General features: G+C 40.1%; 2 non-coding genes and 4 pseudogenes across 2 annotated transcripts; all 6 read right to left on the reverse strand.

The window, feature by feature from the left end:
- Window positions 1-11,156: 11,156 nt before the first annotated feature.
- LOC136733982 (U5 spliceosomal RNA) lies at window positions 11,157-11,271 on the reverse strand. Its single transcript, XR_010810362.1, has one exon. It is a non-coding gene; the product is annotated as a U5 spliceosomal RNA (small nuclear RNA).
- Window positions 11,272-17,470: 6,199 nt separating this feature from the next.
- On the reverse strand, window positions 17,471-17,589 carry LOC136734362 (uncharacterized; annotated as a pseudogene).
- A 221-nt stretch (window positions 17,590-17,810) lies between these two features.
- Window positions 17,811-17,929, reverse strand: LOC136734425 (uncharacterized; annotated as a pseudogene).
- Window positions 17,930-18,138: 209 nt separating this feature from the next.
- Window positions 18,139-18,257, reverse strand: LOC136734276 (5S ribosomal RNA). Its single transcript, XR_010810482.1, has one exon. It is a non-coding gene; the product is annotated as a 5S ribosomal RNA (ribosomal RNA).
- Window positions 18,258-18,475: 218 nt separating this feature from the next.
- On the reverse strand, window positions 18,476-18,594 carry LOC136733955 (uncharacterized; annotated as a pseudogene).
- Window positions 18,595-18,815: 221 nt separating this feature from the next.
- Window positions 18,816-18,934, reverse strand: LOC136733903 (uncharacterized; annotated as a pseudogene).
- Window positions 18,935-18,948: the final 14 nt, after the last annotated feature.

The following is an 18,948-nucleotide window of genomic DNA, read 5'->3' on the forward strand; positions in this document are numbered from 1 at the left end:
TAGTCATGGCAAGTTATAAAACTGTTTGGAAATAGTCCTTTCACAAACAGAAATACCCTATCAATTAGGAAGAGGGGGGCAGGGGGCAAGGGCCGTATGTGCTCCTCTGCTCCCCCTGTTCGCCTGAGCAGACAAGCAGCCTGAGATGAGAGAGAGAGAGAGAGAGAGAGAGAGAGAGAGAGAGAGAAGTCAGAGACAAGGCAGAGACTGTAAGTACGTGTAAGGGTTCATAACTTATTACAAACAGAGCAAGAGTGTAATGAATGGTAATTTACACTGCTTGTATTAATAATGATAATAATATTGATGTTGATACAGACGAATACATCACATACTAGATGACAACCGCATAAAACTAATAATAATGAAAATAGGAATAATAGGAGTATGGAAATAATTTCAAATTATGGTTTATTGGTAAAAAATGAATTGAGAAACAAAGATTAATAACTGCCATCATTTACCCAACTACTATTAACTATGGTGTTGAAGGAGCTGCTGTAATAGTTATTGTAATGTTCTCAGGTATTTAAGTTAGATAAAAGGACAAAGATAAGCACATTGTTTTGAAACTTTGACAACTCCACACAAAAAGAGTATCTACACTAGGAAGTAAAGCTGATTCAATAAACACAGGAGATATGATGCTGCTGACGACAGCTGAGTGCTGTACTGAAATAATTTGATAAATGAGATAAATTGGAATCAAGATTATTATTATTTTGAATTGTCCCTTTACTAGAAACCTTATAGATTGTGCGAATGTCAACTAATGTGATAGAGATGCCTTTTATAAGGACGATCTCTGATGTTGTGTGAACCACACATTGTGTCTTCAGACTGATTTATTCCACATGGCAGATATGCATATTATGAATCGTGTCCTGAAGGAACCGATGTCTGACCCATATGGAGAAGATGCTGGTGTTCTTGTTGAGACACAGTAGGCCGAGGGCGCGGCTTTAAAGACAGCCTCACAGCAACTTGAACAGACCAATGCTGAGGTCCACTACGCTGAAGTGATGCTTGACTCAGTGGAGAAATAAGTTAAAATACTATAATTAAAGGTTTTCCAGATTATAGGAATCTACAATATATTGTGAAACTGCTCAGATGACGTCCGCAGTAGCACATATTCTTCTATTGATAGTTTAATTTATAATGTACTATTAGTGGAGATGTCACATTATTCAAATGAATAGAATGACAGCCATGAAGTCAGAATCAGTCCATTGCCCTTCACTTAAGATTTGTACAATGTATAATGTTTATAAATCAAAACGCAACAAATATATGTACAATACAGTTTACAAACTGAATTTGTAAAAAAGAATGTTTTGCTGACTTTTGTATTCTCTTTGAAGCAACAAAATGTATGTGTTATGTATGTCGTAACTAGGGTTTGACTTTTATGACCTGGGGCTGGATGAAATTTAATTTGAGATGCACTGTAAAAGCTCCAGGAAATTGCAACTGGCCACTGCACCTTCCATAAGAGAGCTCAAACATTTGCTAATGCATTGGTTGCCTCACAGGCACTCTTTCCCTGGTTTGCCCATGTGGCGCATGGTGTTGGCCACACGGGCAAAGGGGGGATGTGTGCATCAGTCTTTTAAATTGGTTTGCCCCAGGTTTTATAGTAACAGCTTAGCAATATTGTAGAACTTGCCACATTTGTCAAGCTCATAATCCTGCAATATGCAAATAGATTGTGTTCAAAAGCTTAAATGTTGTGGATATGAATATATACTTGTAATAATATATAGGTGTTCTAAATGGGTTGAAGCCTATCCCGTAGGAAGGCTGAAGTAGTAAAAGTAGCAAAAATACAGTTAAGGGATGTTATATGTAGATTTCGCATTCCAGGGAAATTTCCAGTGATAGGAACACTCACTTCACTGGGACAATAGTGCAGGAACTATGCAAAGCCCTGCGAGGTAAACAACATTTTCACTGCCCCATCAGGCTCAGTCAGCTGGAGCAGTGGAGAAACAAAATGGGATATTAAAGAATAAGCTGTCTAATATATGCAAACAAACAGGACTCAAACGTCCAGATCCCCTTCCTATAGTCCTAATGACAATGAAATCGTCAGCAAATTGAGAAAAACAGGTCTTTCTCCGTGTGAGATTATTATGGGATGACTTATGAGACTCTCCATCACTCCTCCATTGTCTGTAAGGGAAATGGACATCCACTTGATGGATGATGCTATGTTGTCTTTTTGTATGGGACTAACACGTGCTTTCGAAGCTGTCCATTCACAGATGAAAGCCGCCCAGACTGAACCATCCCAGCAGGTTTACCACCCCTTCCAGCAAGATGACTGTGTATATCAAAGCACACAAGAGAAAGTCCTCCCAACAGCCCAGGTGGACAGGGCCCTACCAGGTGCTCCTGACCACCCACACAGCTGTGAAGTGCCTAGGAACGACGACATGGATCCACTCCTCACACTGCAAACTTGCCAATCGAGGCGATCAGCACAACCCTGGTGGAGAACAGAGGGATAAAGGAATTGTTCTTCCACATCAGATTTGACATTACTGTATGTATGCAGGCCCTTGTAATTGCTTTTCCAATACTGCCAACTGGTTATTGATGATTGATTTCACATTGTGGTACGAGTATCGAGTGAAATGCGTGCTATCCACCTCAACAACACAGCGATAACATGGAGCCGGCAGGTGATCCAGGTCACAATAGAGGTCAAGCAGTGGGAGGAGGAAGACGTGGTGGTCAAAGGTGTAGCGTAAGGTACACTTATAAAATTCAATTAAAGAAGTGAATTTATAGTATCACCTTATCACGAATCCTGGAATCTTGTAGAACTCAATTTCTGTAATAATTGGACGCAGACACCAATTCCAAAGATATAAATTGTCAAATTTATTCAAAAACAAAGACTAAATGTAGCACTACACTAATTATACAAAAGGGAAAATTAAAATTAAAATTCAACTCTAGATCAACAAATCAAAGACAAATCACTTCCGTGACCAAATCAAAGACCATGGGATCGCATATGATAACACACAAATCATTAAACAAAAAAGGTTATAAACACATTGACTACAATACCGGTTAGTAAGACGAAGGTGAGTCTCTCATTAGTATTGTTAGTCAGACATTCAATAACTACGCAGGTTAGTATTTATGTCAGGTAACTTCTCGTTATATATATATCAGTCTCATTAACGTTTAGGTGGAGAGAAAGATCCTATCATTACTTGTTACCACAATTTCCCTTAACTGATTATTATTCAATGATTAAGGATAGGCAGGGCCACCTATAATCTGGTGTCTATTAACTTGTGTCAATTTCAGACTAAACAGTTAAACAGGAATGAGAAGATATTTCTCGGCGTTGACAGATTTTATTTCTAAAATTATCAACAAAACAGTTGAATGCAACACACATTTATATTTAAGAAAACTAAATGATATTACACATTCTAGAGTTATGAATCACAGATTAACATTTCTAATTGATTTCTCAAATGTCATGAATCACGAACTCCAAACTGTTAAACTTATGTGAACTTCGTCACAGAGAGGCCTCTCTGGCTTCGGGCTCAGATAACAGCACACGGCACGAGGTCCGTGTGGTTTGGAACAAAGGCAGTCCGGTTCGGCTTTGTCCAAGAACTTCCACTCAGTCGATGCACCTGGAAGTTGGGGTTTCGCGAATGTAGAGTCGTTTCCAAACAGATTTTCCACTGGTTTGAAGGCTCCAAGGTTGTGCACAAAATCTTCTTTGTAAGCAGGGTTCCACCGTAGTTACTTGAAGACAAAGTCTTTGAGGAAAGCAAGGCCCTGTTCGTTCCAAGGGTCAAGTTTCTTAAGAATCAAATAGCTATTTAAATGACTTTCGTATTCAGTCGACTTAGTCAATTGTCCAGCTGGATGGCTGGGCACAGGCGGGCAGCGCAGTCTGTAAAGTTCTTTATTTAATAAAGTCCTTTAAAAGAATTCTTCGTACGGCTCAATCTCCTTCTCCCAGTTTAACCCTTCTGTTGCTGGTAAAGACTTAGTTGGTTTCTGGTTCCGGTTCTGGCAACAGAGATACAAGTTGAGCTGTGGCAGCGAGTTACTGGTTTAGGTGAGAGAGAGAGAGAGATGCCGTGCGTTACCCTTTATACGCCTGTCAGATCAATAGGTGATTGGTTCTTTAGTTTGTGAGATTGGATTTCGGCTTCAGCCCCCAGTGTCCTATTGGAGGGGGGCATGATTTATGACTGATGTCAATCCATGCCATCTTTTGGAAATGCCGGTTGGCACGGGTTCGTAGCTCTGTGTCGGGATTTCGGCTCTCGTCCATTTCAAAGAGTTTTTATTTCCTACAGGCCCCCTTACCCAGACATCTCACAGCAGGGATTCCAAGCTATTTGGCCCATTCTTGGTGCCATCCTCCCAAGACTGTCACTTTGATGTAAACCAGTTCACATGCTGATGAGTTAAGGAAATCTGATAAATTTGGGGGGGAGAGGTCTTCTTTAGATCAGTGCTTCAGCTCAGAGCTAAAATGCTCTTATCAGAATACACCCAACATAACGCTACACTGGTTAATTCTGTTCTGGGAAAACCACAATCCTGCAGGTTTAATAAGTCTCTCTACACATCAGTCCCTGAGTACCTTCAACCAATGGTCATTTTGACCAATTAAGCCCAAGAATTGAGTCAATTAAGTTGTCATGGACTACCCAGTGAAGACGTGAACTCACGACTAGGTCACACTGTGAGCTCACCAGAGCAGACATTACACTGAGCTCACTGTGAGCTCACTTAGCGCTTTTCCAGCGACATGGTGCCGGTGCTGGAGCCAGAGCTGCTGCTCGGCCTGGGATCCAGCTGATCTTTTTTGAACCGGCCCGCTTTTCCACCGGTTTTGACGTCACTGGATGTGGGCGTTCCCAAGCATGGAGTAGAAGTGGAGAAACACAGCAATAGTAATCAGCACCGAGGCGACTGCGTCTTTAAACCCCATTTAACATCACAATCAAACTCATTCCGCGTCTATGGCAAATCGTAACCCTAATGTTACAAATGTTCCCTAAACACCTATTTTGCAGGATCAATAAAAAATTATTAGGATTTTTTAAACTTTTACTGACACACATAGTTAATAGCAATGTGTTATAACTTTACCGAAAATAATAATCTGTAAATCTTTAATTGTTTAGACGTTATTAAGATATAATGCATCTTTCACATAGGGAACATTTGTAACATGTTAGGAAAAACAAACAAATGATTTGAAAATATTCATAATTACAGCATACAATTTGTCAGGCTTCATAACAATGGTATTTATAACATACTCTGTAAAAATCAAGCAAATAGCATTTGTGGTTCACGAGAAAATATATATATATAATCAAAGCTATCAGACTATAGCAGCCGGTGTATGAAGACACATACGATTATACAGCATTATTTGGCAGCTTCGCAAGACCTAATTTGAAACGTTGTTGGTAAGTTACATAATTAGTGGGGACCCGCTATTTGCAGTTCTTCCCCTCCATAATTGCTAAAATAAAGTTTTACTGACATTTTATTGACCCTACCACTGCATAGGGCACATCTGTAACATGAACGCTACTGAATGGCACATACATTGAAAACTACGGAGAACTGAGACAAATCCACTTTACACTTCATAAATAATCTTAAAACGTTTCCAACCAAGGCAACACCCACTTGAAATACGTTCATTCTCATTTTTGGTAAACAAAAAGAGAGATTGTTACATATGTTCCCTATGATGCATCTACAGAGAGAGAGAGACAGACAGACACTAACTCTCTCTCTCTCTCTCTCTCTCTCTCTCTCTCTCTCTCTCAGCTGGGAGTGTGTGGGAGGGGTCTGCAGTGAGCGGGAGTGCTGCTGAGAGCTCTGTCCTTTGGCTGCGTTTTTTTGTTGCTTTACTTTTTTCAGTTTGTTTATTTTGTCTTCTGTTTTCAGTGCTTTTCTTATTGTGGGGGAACAGGGGAGGGGAGGGGAGGGGGGAGTACCGGTAGTTCTTCCCGGGTCGGGGGGTCGGACCCCCTGAATGCGTCTTTTGAAAAACTGACCCGACGCCATGGAGTCAAGATCGCTCCGGTGCAGTTCTGCCCCCTAGAGCAGTGTGTGTTAGCGGTTGGGGAGGTAGCAGGGTGTGAAAATATCAAGTCTGCTGCCATTGTTATCTTCTTAAAAACCACTGATCTGCTCAATCAGCTAGTGGCTAATGGCACAGTGTTAGACGACACTTTCACCCCGGTGTTGCCGCTCGCTGCTCCTGCCCGGAAGGTAACGCTGTCTAACGTCCCTCCGTTCATCCGCACCGGCTCGGGCAGCTGATGTCCGGCATTAAGAGGGTCCCGCTGGGCTGCAAAGCCCCGCAACTGAAACACGTCGTGTCCTTCCGAAGGCAGCTGTATATGATCCTCAATAACATCAATGAGGATCTTAATGTCTCCGAAGTTGGATCTCTCTTGCTGCCACCACCACGAAGATTGCTCTTTAGTAATGTTGGAAAGTCAAAGACAGCAACCGTCAGGGTTCTTGCATATGACGTATTCGTGCTGCACCTCTCTGCAAGGATCCAGGACAGTTTGTCAATGTAAACTCCAGTGCCTGGGAACTTTTCCACCTAAAAGACAATGGTAAATAAAAAACAAGTTTATCCCCAAACTATTCTTATATTATGTTAAGTGGAATACATTATCAGTAAGGCTGTGATTTTGTTACAGAAATGTGTTATTAAAGACCACAGTATGTCTCAATTCTAAGTTTATTAATTTACAGACATAATAAAGTCAGTGAATCTGTGACACCCATAATTCAATTACATTCTTATTATCAACTATAACTATGAATATAACTGATAATGTAGCATCATTAGATTGTTTACAACCAATATTTGTTTTCAATATATATATTTTTACCTTGTCTTTGTAATATTGTAGACCAAGAGTGTTACACCTGTTTTGGTGATTCTTTGTCAGATTCAGAACAATTTGCTGTGGGGCTGTCAGAACCACTTGATGGTGACACACTTTTGTCTTCATTGCTGATAAATGTGGCTTTTGTTACAATTTTTTTCAGATTGTCCAAAAGGTCTGGAATCTCTGGAGAAAAAAACCTTAGTATTAAATGATAATCATTTCTAGTAATATATTTAATACAAAGTGAAAACAAAACCATCAATGCCTGCAATTATACTTGAGAGACTTGCTCTATGTTATTGGCAAACTGACCTTTTTGTGGGTCATTAACATTAGCTACGAAAAAAATAAAAGAGATAAAATACAAGAATTACCAGGTCTAATGTAATGCATATAGTCATTAATGTAGGATTATTAAGTTATGTTGAAAAACTTTATTTAATAATCAGTATTATTAAACTATTAGACAGTGCACATTAAGAGTCTGTATTGTGGTTCTAGATTACTTCAGTATGATCAACTATAATACATTACTCTGGAATCTAAATTACTGAAGAATAACATTTATCAAGGTAAGGAATTATTTGCTATAAATAAAAAAACTTACCATCAATCATACGGTTTCGAAGACATTGGTTTTCATTTTTAAGTCTTGTGTTTTCCTTTTCGAGCTGCTTAACGTTTTGCTGTAGCTCAACTTCACTGGACTCTTTAAATGTCTGTAGAATATGACGGGATCTAATTCTTGAAGCTCCATCGGTTTTCTTTCTTATTTTGTGCTGTATTCAGAGAGGAAAAGAGTTTAAAATGAAAATATATATATATATATGAATATGATTAAAAAAAAACAATCCTGCAATACATTTATTTAATATTTGCAGTAATTATCTCACCGGTAACTGTGGTTCATCAAGGTCACTATCATCTGAAATTTGAAGTTTTTTGTTTGGTTTAGGTACTCTCTTCATTTTAGGACAGGGCATTTTTGTTAGGTCATTAAGTTTTCTTCTTAGTTCGCCTTCTTTTCCTAAAATAAAAATAAAATAAATAAAACCCTGCATTATGTCCACAGATATTTGGGGATTATATTTATTTGTCATAAAAATACTGTGCTTTGACCACACAAATTAAGATGAACAGCCAACACTGAATCAAAACTGAAGTTAAATTATATCTGGTTTAATTTATTTTGTGATTTGGGGGATTTTATTGTAAAGCACAACACACAATAAATCGTTCTTACAAATGCCAGTCAAGTATGACGAGTTTTTAGCGCCCTCACCACCACCTACCATGTTATAAGAGTATGTTAGACGTACAACACATTAATAACTTAAACATTCATTTCAAATATACTGTGATTGTATATATCAAATAGCATGTAAAGACTTTAATGTTTTTTTTTTTTAAATAAACATTGTTACCAGTCATAATGATCTGCGCTTCATGGACAGGCCATCCACCTTTTGGAGGTTTGTTCGTGTCTCTCCACTCTGCTCTGAAGTTTCGAGTCGTCTCTTCGTCATCATCAGCAATGCTGAATAAATCAAAATTGCGAAAGCAAGCAGTGGGAATCACGCTGTAAGAGTCTTTGTCGACCCCGCTTTCCCACTTCACCAACACGTGCATCACCGCCATACTACCTTCACCTTCTCGTCCGTTTTTTCTGCGCCTTTTTCCCCCGACAAGTCACGGCACAAAAAACAGTCCCGCTCTGCATTCTGGTACTTGGCGTTCTTAATAACACCAACAGGGTGTAATCGCATAGACCACTCGAGTATAAAGTACTACATATCCCATCTGTTACAGTTTTTTTTCTTCTTCTGAAACTGCAAGCGCACTACATAAAGTTTGGCAAATGAAGAAATTTGGATGATGAGTTTACAATCTTATAAACAGTATTTAAGTAAACCTAGATATGCAATTCCAAAAAGAACAGCATCAAGATGGAGAAACAGGATACAAAAATAATAATACAATGTTTATACTTTTTGTATTTTAATTACAGTATGTAATTATTGCCTTTTGATTTACATTTACAGAAAAAGAACGGCGGCAAATGTGGACTACCCAACAAGAAGCAACAAAGTTACTAAAATATCAGATTCTCAGGTAAGCTTCATGCAGCCATACATGTATAATTATAAAATCAATCCAAAAAATAGACCTTGTTTACCCTACAACTGATTTGAGTGTTAATTCTATTTAAGATATAAAAAAATATTTTGTTTTCTGAACTAATAATCTGTGAACATTCTATTATCTCTATAATTTTAATTAATACATTTATTTTATTATTGGTGGAACATTATATTTTTCAGCTCAGATGATTTCACGTACCATCAATTTTTCTGTTAATAAATGTGCAAAAACAAATCAGATGGATAGGCCCCTACATATGAACATTAAGTTAAAGGCCTAGAGTGAGTGTTCTTCACTTCCAGTCATGGCAGGCCACAATCCAGCTCTTTGTAACTCATCAACAACCAAAGACCTGGGAAAAGGGTTAAATGGCTTCAGTTAAGCCAATTAGGTAATTAAGAGCTCAACTGGAAAAAAAACAGCAGGCATAGGGGTACTTTAGGACCACAGTCACTGATATAACCTACAATGTTATTGTAATGAAAATCAGCAGACAGTGGGCCTCCTCCAGGACTAAGGTTGAGAAGCACTGGTCTTGAAGACCACAATAACAATCGACCTCAAGGGCTAGGGATATTCGAGGTGATGCTAAACCAGTCCTGAATGTTTAAATATAATGTTATTTTCTTGTAGTGTGCCGTTGCTGTTAATGCAACCAGTTATATTGAGCCATCAAATACAGAAGCTGACGAAAGACATCAACATGTAAATTTAGTTGTAAATTTAAAGTGTGTGTGAAAAGTATTTTGTATATGGAGATTAACCCATAGTTTCACAGATAAATTGTGGACCAGTGATATTCAGGATCTTCAAAACAAGTCCTGAATGCTCAAACTTAACACTTCTTTTTTTAGAGTGTCGTTGCTGTCAATCCAGCCAGTGATGTGGAGCCATCAGATACAGAAGCTGATGAAAAACAACATGTAAATTTCCTAAATTAATATGGTGCATCAAAATACTTATTTAGCACTTTCAACTGTTTCTTTGTGATTCCTAAAATTACTTTACAGGCTGGGGCTGGGGGAAGACACTGCGCCCGCCTGGAGAAGCCTGTACAAGCCCCCCTCAATAAGAGAGCTGGCAATCTGCAGTGGAGGGTGTTACACACCATTATTGCTGTTAATTCTTTTATTACTGTTCTTAACCCTGCTGTGTCCGACGCCTGCCCATTCTGTGCTCAGAGAGAGACCGTGTTTCACTGTTTCAGCACTTGCTCTCGGTTGTCACCCGTTTTTAGTCTTTTAACTCATCTTTTTACTGATCTTAACCTGATTTTTAACACAAAGGTTTTTATTTTAGGGGCGCGATACACCAGAAAGACCAAACATGTGGACCAGCTGGTAAACTTCTTGCTGGGCCAGGCTAAAATGGCCGTCTATAAGACTAGGAAGAACAGAGTGTGTGGGGAGGGCAGTGAGGATGCAGTGAGAGTGTTTGCCATGCTGGTCAAGTGCAGAGTCAGACTAGAGTTTAACTATTACAGGCTGATGAATGATTTGGAGAGTTTTGAACAGGTCTGGTGTATTAATGATGCCCTTTGTGAATTGTATGACGGGGAGTTGGTTTTTATTATGTAATTCATTTATAGGGTTTAGTATTTGATGGTTGTTTTGTTGTGTGTATTGGGTTGCTTTCTTTAAAAGTGTACAGATCAGTGGCGGAGTTAATGCTTGTTGGGGGGAGACAAACAAAGGGGAACACTATTTTTTATTTATTTATTTATTTTCTTTTGTATGAATTATTGCGTGTTGCAAACAGGCAATGAAGTCTGATAAAAGTCAAAAAGTCTCTCTCTCTCTCACACACACACACACAGCCAGCAAGACACACAGAGCCAGCCAGCTCAGCGATGACATCACAAACATCTCTCTCAGGTGACTCCTATGACATCACAGAGCACGTACATTCCGTTGCTTGCCGTCTGTCAACCACTCAGTCACTGCCAGCCAGACTGGCTGGCTGACTGGATGGTGGGGCTGCTTGCTGCTGCTGCGTACCTTAGCAAGCTTATTTGCTTGACCGGCCTTCCTCCTCCGCCCACATGCCCACCTATGTCCGATCTGCTGTTCACCTGGATCACAGCTCCGCCCCAACAAGGCAGAGCCTCCCAAGAATGGTACAAACTCACCCACGATCCCCTCCACGGAAAGCTATAGCAAAAGGCAAAAGCATTATACGTAATGAAGAGGAACCCGAGTCCAAGACGCATCCGACCAGCCATACATATTTGTGTGTATTAAAGATCACATTTTATTACATTTAGATTTTCTGTACTTTATTACATCTTTTTGTGATTTTTAAATGTATTGTTTCTTTTCCTTATATATGTATGTATGTATGTATGTATGTGTGTGTGTGTCTGTGTGAAAGTGTATGTGTTTGTGTGTCTCTGTGTGAAAGTGAGTGTGTGTGTGTCTGTCTCTGTGTTTGTGTGTCTGTCTCTGTGTGAAAGTGAGTGTGTGTGCGTGTGTCTGTCTGTGAAAGTGTGTGTGTGTGTGTGGGTGTGACAGTGTGTATGAGTGTCTGTCTGTCATGTAACTCGCACATCTGTGAGGGCACCATTTTTGCAGAAAGAGATGTACACATTTTGGAGCAACATATGCTGCCATCCAGACATCGTCTTTTCCAGGGACATCCCTGCATTTTTCAGCAGGATAACGCCAAACCACATTCTGCCCAGATTACAAGCGCATGGTTGCGTAGGCAGAGAGTGCGGGTGCTAGCATGGCCTGCCTGCAGTCCTGACCTGTCTCCGAATTGAGAATGTGTGGCGCACTATGAAGTGCAAATTAAGACAACGAAGGCCCTGTGCAGTTGCGCAGCTGAGGAAATGCATAATGGATGAATGGGGGGAAATCCCACTTGCTAAACTTAACCAAGTGGTGTCTTCAGTGCCCAAGTGCTTAATAAGTGTTATTAAAAGAAAAGGTGATGTTACATAGTGGTAAACAGTCGACTGTCCCAACTTTCTTGGTTTCTTTTCACTGCTAATGAGATGCTGTAGAGTGAGTTAGTTATATTGCTTTCAGGAGCTCTAATCGTATTGATGAGTTCATGCAGCATTTGTAATTGAATTTCAAAAAGAAATCCTTGCTGTCTGGCCTGTGTGTATGAGATGTACTCTGTCAATCTTTGGCTAACAACTGAAACATTGGTAGAACAAAAATGGCAACATAAAAAAGAAAAGTACATTTTAAAAGAGCACATTAAATAGGATGAATATACAGTTTTTTACAATCACTTTGTCACTAATTTCAGAACCTTGATGTCATTTTTCAAAACTCTAGACACAAAACTCAAAACGGTCATCACTTGTAACACAGGCTGTCCAATGTTCAAAACATTGCATTGTGCATTCATATCTTTAAAGAAACCTTGCACTTGCAGACTTGTTGGTTCAAATAATTCATTTATCATGAAATACCATAGTAACATTTATTTAGATCACCCACACAGAAGATACCGGTAGTTTCACTGTGTAGTTGTTCGTACAATCATTAAATATTGTAGTACAAAATATGTGATACATGTTTCATTATGGTACTACACATAAATACATCACTGTAAAAGGACTAGTAGAGAGAATACTACAGACACAGTGGAATCATTGAACAAAATCTGAAATGTATTGATGCAATACAATCAAATCACACCATAGGTTTCTTTGAAGCCATGCAACAATAATTAGCTACAAAAAAGAACAAAACTACAGTAAAATGTCAACTGCAGTGTTCCTCACCTGGCTTAGTGTAAAACAAAGGATTGATTACTGTACTTCTGAATTTCCATCAGCCCTGTGTTCAGGTTCAGGTTCTCACAACCATTTTTCACAAGAGGCATCTTGAAACTGAACATACCTGAACATACTCAGTCATCAGCTGCTTCACTCTGTCTGCATTTCTTTCAAAAGGCACACTATACTCTGTGCTACACATTGGTATGCAGTATACAGTCATTTGACAATTGAGAGTAGCCTAATGTTTAGTGCATGCTGAAGACTTGCCGCTTCTCAGTACGGACATTTCTGATGATTGAGGCCACAGTTGATCCTGAGTTGATTCTGAGGTTTGATTGAATCATTGTAGCTGCCTCAGTCATGGTCATGCCATGATTTACAACATGCTCTACAACTATTTCTCGGATTTCACTGGACACTATTTGCTGTTGCTGCCGCTGTCTGGTCCGTGGCCTTGTCCTCTACCACGTTCCCCCAACACCTCTCAAATGAGGCCCATGGCTGCCTCTCTGGTGAGGCCTAAGCCCTCCTCTATGACGAGGCCCACGACCACCTCTCAGAAGGGGTGCATGTCCCCTTCCATTCCTTTGACCACCACGTCTTCCTCCTCCCACTGCTTGACCTCTATTGTGACCTGGATGACTTGCCGGCTCCATGTTATCACTGTGTTGCTGGGGTGGATAGCACTCATTTCACTCGATACTCGTACCACAATGTGAAATCAATCATCAATAACCAGTTGGCAGTATTGGAAAAGCAATTACAAGGGCCTGCATACATACAGTAATGTCAAATCTGATGTGGAAGAACAATCATCTTCAACCAGGTTGGAGCGTTAGTTGCAATGCCTTTAATACACGCAGCGTGGAGAGGAACAGTGACTCAAGTAGATCCCAAAGTCGCTCTGCCTTCATTTTAACAGTCAGAGCTTTTATACACAAAAATCAAAGAGCTGGTTATAATCAGAAAGTCATTACTATGTTATCTTAAAAGTTAGCTAAGCAGAATTTATATCATTATAGGACAGAGTTCATAGATCAACACATGGATTAGGGAGCAGGCACTTCAATCATACTGTTTGACATTGTCTCCAAGATTCTCATCGTAAATAACAAACAGAAATCAAACTACCTTCTGGCCTGACCTTCTAGCTTGACCTTATCTTTCTTAAGTATACAAGAGAGAAAAACAGGTATTAGAGAAAAAAATTCTAACTTTCCTTCCACACTGCAAACATGGTGTGGAAAAGTGCTACATGATGATGAATGATGATGAAATATTACATCCATAGATAATGTAGTCCAACTGGTTCATGCTCCTCGTTTATTGATGTCAATGGATCTCATTATCCTGAAACTTTCATGATCGAAACATGGAATATTGTTTGTCAGTTTCCATAAAATTATGCATTAAGAGTAATGCAACAGTCACTTATCATTTTGAGCAGCTGTATCAATTGATAGTTAGATCTTTGTAATGAAATGAATAGACAGTGATCTCAGATGTAATGTGTGAATTGCATTTTGAAATGGTAATACTTTGATGTTAAGTTGTGTCATTTTAGTTCAATGAACAAATGATCTGAGGTTGATGTGTATTGTATCCAAGCAATTGTAAAAAAGTGTTAGAGTTTTGAAAAATGTGCATTTTGATCATCGGGTGTCTAGAGTTTTGAAAAATGACATCAAGGTTCTGAAATGAGTGCCAAAGTGATTGTAAAAAAGTGTAATATCAGGGGACAGTGGCTATTAGTGATCTGGCCTTCCGTGGCCTCTGTATTAATGTAACAGGTCACATTGTATGTGTACACTGATACTTGATAGTATAATATAGTACAAGTAAAAAACATACATAGGTATCATAGAAGTATTTTGCAGAAATGATTATGGATAGTTATCAAAATGGAGAGGAAATGCTAAATCCAGTCTCCCCAGGCTGAGCTTCTATTGCTGCACCTGCTAAGTGGCTGCTGGCCCCACTATATGGATAGAGCCACACCAAGTACAAGAGTCTCCCCATTGCTATTTATATCTCCCTATCCAGTCTTCTATACGTGTCAGGTATACAAGTGTGTGTGTGTGTGTGTGTGTGTGTCTGTCTGTCTGTCTGTCTGTGAAAGTGTGTGTGTGTGTGTGTGTGTGTGTGTGAAAGTGTGTGTGAGTGTCTGTCTGTCTGTCTGTCATGTAACTTGCACATCTGTGAGGGCACCACTAATGCAGAAAGAGATGTACACATATTGTTTATTTTCCATATATATGTATGTATGTATGTATGCATGTCCAATTGCTTTGACAATACAAATGAATTGAATTGAGAGGGAGAGAGAGAGAGTAAGAGAGAGAGAGAGAGAGAGACAGACAGACAGACAGACAGAGAGACACACACACACACACACACACACACACAGAGAGCCAGCCAGCCAGCTCAGCGATGACATGACGAGCCTCTCTCAGCTTACTGCTATGACATCACAGAGCACGTACATTCCGTTTAACAAATCGTTAAACAAAAAAGGTTATAAACACATTGACTACAATACCGGTTAGTAAGACGAAGGTGAGTCTCTCGTTAGTATTATTAGTCAGACATTAAATAACTACGCAGGTTAGTATTTATGTCAGGTAACTTCTCGTTATATATATATCAGTCTCATTAACGTTTAGGTGGAGAGAAAGATCCTATCATTACTTGTTACCACAATTTCCCTTAACTGATTATTATTCAATGATTAAGGATAGGCAGGGCCACCAATAATCTAATGTCTATTAACTTGTGTCAATTTCAGACTAAACAGTTAAACAGGAATGAGAAGATATTTCTCGGCGTTGACAGATTTTATTTCTAAAATTATCAACAAAACAGTTTAATGCAACTCACATTTATATTTAAGAAAACTAAATGATATTACACATTCTAGAGTTATGAATCACAGATTAACATTTCTAATTGATTTCTCAAATGTCATGAATCACAAACTCCAAACTGTTAAACTTATGTGAACTTCGTCGCAGAGAGGCCTCTCTGGCTTCGGGCTCAGATAACAGCACACGGCACGAGGTCCGTGTGGTTTGGAACAAAGGCAGTCCGGTTCGGCTTTGTCCAAGAACTTCCACTCAGTCGATGCACCTGGAAGTTGGGGTTTCGGGAATGTAGAGTCTTTTCCAAACAGATTTTCCACTGGTTTGAATGCTCCAAGGTTGTGCACAAAATCTTCTTTGTAAGCAGGGTTCCACCGTAGTTACTTGAAGACAAAGTCTTTGAGGAAAGCAGGGCCCTGTTTGTTCCAAGGGTCAAGTTTCTTAAGACTCAAATAGCTATTTAAGTGACTGACACTTTCGTATTCAGTCGACTTAGTCAATTGTCCAGCTGTAAAACTCCACTGATCAGGTGGGTCTGTGAAGTTATTTATTTAATAAAGTCCTTTAAAATAATTCTTCGCTCAATCTCCTTCTCCCAGTTTAACTCTTCTGTTGCCGGCAAAGACTTGGTTGGTTTCTGATTCCGGTTCTGGAAACAGAGCTACAGGTTGAGCTGTGGCAGCGAGTTTCTGGTTCAGGTGAGAGAGAGAGAGAGAGAAAGACTGTCCGCTGTTCCTTATAGTCTGTCAGATCAGTAGGTGATTGGTCCCTGAGTTCTTGAGATTGGATTTCGGTTTCAGCCCCCAGTGTCCTATTGGAGGGAGGCTTTATTTATGACTGATGTCAATCCATGCCATCTTTTGGAAATGCCGGTTGGCCTGGGTTCGTAGCTCTATGTCGGGATTTCGGCTCTCATCCACTTCAAAGAGTTTTTATCACCTACAGGCCCCTTTCTCCAGACATCTCATAGCAGAATTCCAAACTATTTGGCCTCTTCTCGGTGCCATCCTCCCCAAAACTGTCACTTTGATGCAAACCAGTTCCAAGCTGATGAGCTAAGGAAATCTGATAACTTTGGGGGGGGAGAGGTCTTCTTTAGATCAGTGCTTCAGCTCAGAGCCCAAATGCTCTTATCCAAATACACCCAACATAACGCTACATATGTATGTATGTATGTATATATGTGTAGAAGGAAAATTAGAAATTATTTTCTTACACCTGTTTTTCTCTCTTGTATACTTAAGAAAGATACGGTCAAGCTAGAAGGTCAGCCCAGAAGATAGTTTGATTTCTGTTTGTTATTTACGATGAGAACCTTGGAGACAATGTCAAACGGTATGACCTACGTGCCTGTTCCCTAAAACCATGTGTTGACCTATGAACTCTGTTCTATAATGATATATGTTCTGCTTAGTTAGCCTTTAAGATAACATAGTAATGACTTTCTAGCATGTATGGATGTATGTATGTATGTATATATATATATATATATATGTATGTATGTCCAATTGCTTTGACAATACAAATGAATTGAATTGAGAGGAAGAGAGAGAGAGAGAGAAAGAGAGAGAGAGAGAGAGACAGACAGACAGACAGACAGCTCAGCGATGACATCACGAGCCTCTCTCAGCTGACTGTTATGACATCACAGAGCACGTACATTCCGTTGCTTGTCGTCTGTCAACCACTCAGTCACTGCTAGCCAGACTGTCCCTAAGACAAAGTGTACAATACTTCAATTATATCTCCTCCAGACAGATAAAGAGTATTAAGAGCTACGATGAAGTTACCCAGGAGACGTAAAAAGCTTGCATCACGTGGTATTTCCTGGAGGTCACCCATCCAAGTACTAACCAGGCCCTGGCCCGTTTAGTTTCCAAGGTCTGACGAGATCGGGCACGTTCAGGACGGTGTGGCCGCAAGCCGAGATGCCTGGCTGCATGATGTCTCTTAAAGGCTGGCGGGTATTGACGGAATTTCCAGCAAAAAATAAAAAATAAAAAAATTAAAAAATGGAGGGAAAAATAGCAGTGCAGGAAAGGGTGTTGAAAGTAGCCGGGAACGTGTACAATTCTTCAATTATATCTCCTCCAGACAGAAAGAGAGTATTAAGAGCTACGATGAAGTTACCCAGGAGACGTAAGAAGCTTGCAGCACCTGGTATTTCTAGGAGATCTCCCATCCAAGTACTGACCAGGCCATGCCCCGTTTAGCTTCCGAGATCTGACGAGACGGGGTGCGTCCAGGACGGTGTAGCCGCAAGCCGAGAGCCCTGGCTGCATGATGTCTCTTAAAGGCTGACGGGTGTTGACGGAACTTCCAGCAAATAAAAAAAGAAAAATGGAGGGAAAAATATCAGTTCAGCAAAGGGTGTTGAAAGTAGCCGGGTACGTGTACATTTCTTCAATTATATCTCCTCCAGACAGAAAGAGAGTATTAAGATCTACGATGATGTTACCCAGGAGACGTATAAAGCTTGCAGCACCTGGTATTTCCAGGAGGTCACCCATCCAAGTACTGACCAGGCCCTGCCCTGTTTAGCTTCCGAGATCTGACGAGATCGGTCGCATTCAGGACGGTGTGGCCACAAGCCGAGACGCCTGGCTGCATGATGTCTCTTAAAGGTTGGCGGGTATTGACGGAACTTCCAGCAGAAAAAAAAAAAAGAAAAAGAAAAATGGAGGCAAAAATATCAGTGCAGCAAAGGGTGTTAAAAGTAGCTGGGCAAATGTACAATACTTCAATTATATCTCCTCCAGACTGAAAGAGAGTATTAAGAGCTACGATAAAGTTACCCAGCAGACGTAAAAAGCTGGCAGCACCAGTTATTTCCAGGAGGTCTCAAATTCAAGTACTGACCAGGTCCTGCCACGTTTAGCTTCCGAGATCTGACGAGATCTGGCGCGTTCAGGACGGTGTGGCCGCAAGCCGAGATTCCTGGCTGCATGATGTCTCTTAAAGGCTGGCGGGTATTGACGGAATTTCCAGCAAAAAAAAAAATATATATATATAGAAAAATGCAGGGAAAAATATCAGTGCAGGAAAGGGTGTTGAAAGTAGCCGGGTACGTGTACATTTCTTCAATTATATCTCCTCCAGACAGAAAGAGAGTATTAAGAGCTACGATGAAGTTACCCAGGAGACGTAAAAAGCTTGCAGCACCTGGTATTTCTAGGAGTTCTCACATTCAAGTACTGACCAGGCCCTGCCCCGTTTAGCTTCCGAGATCTGATGAGTTCGGGCGCGTTCAGGACAATGTGTCCTCATGCCAAGAGGCCTGGCT

The sequence above is a fragment of the Amia ocellicauda genome, unplaced genomic scaffold (genome assembly GCF_036373705.1).
Source record: "Amia ocellicauda isolate fAmiCal2 unplaced genomic scaffold, fAmiCal2.hap1 HAP1_SCAFFOLD_38, whole genome shotgun sequence".
Taxonomy (NCBI): domain Eukaryota; kingdom Metazoa; phylum Chordata; class Actinopteri; order Amiiformes; family Amiidae; genus Amia; species Amia ocellicauda.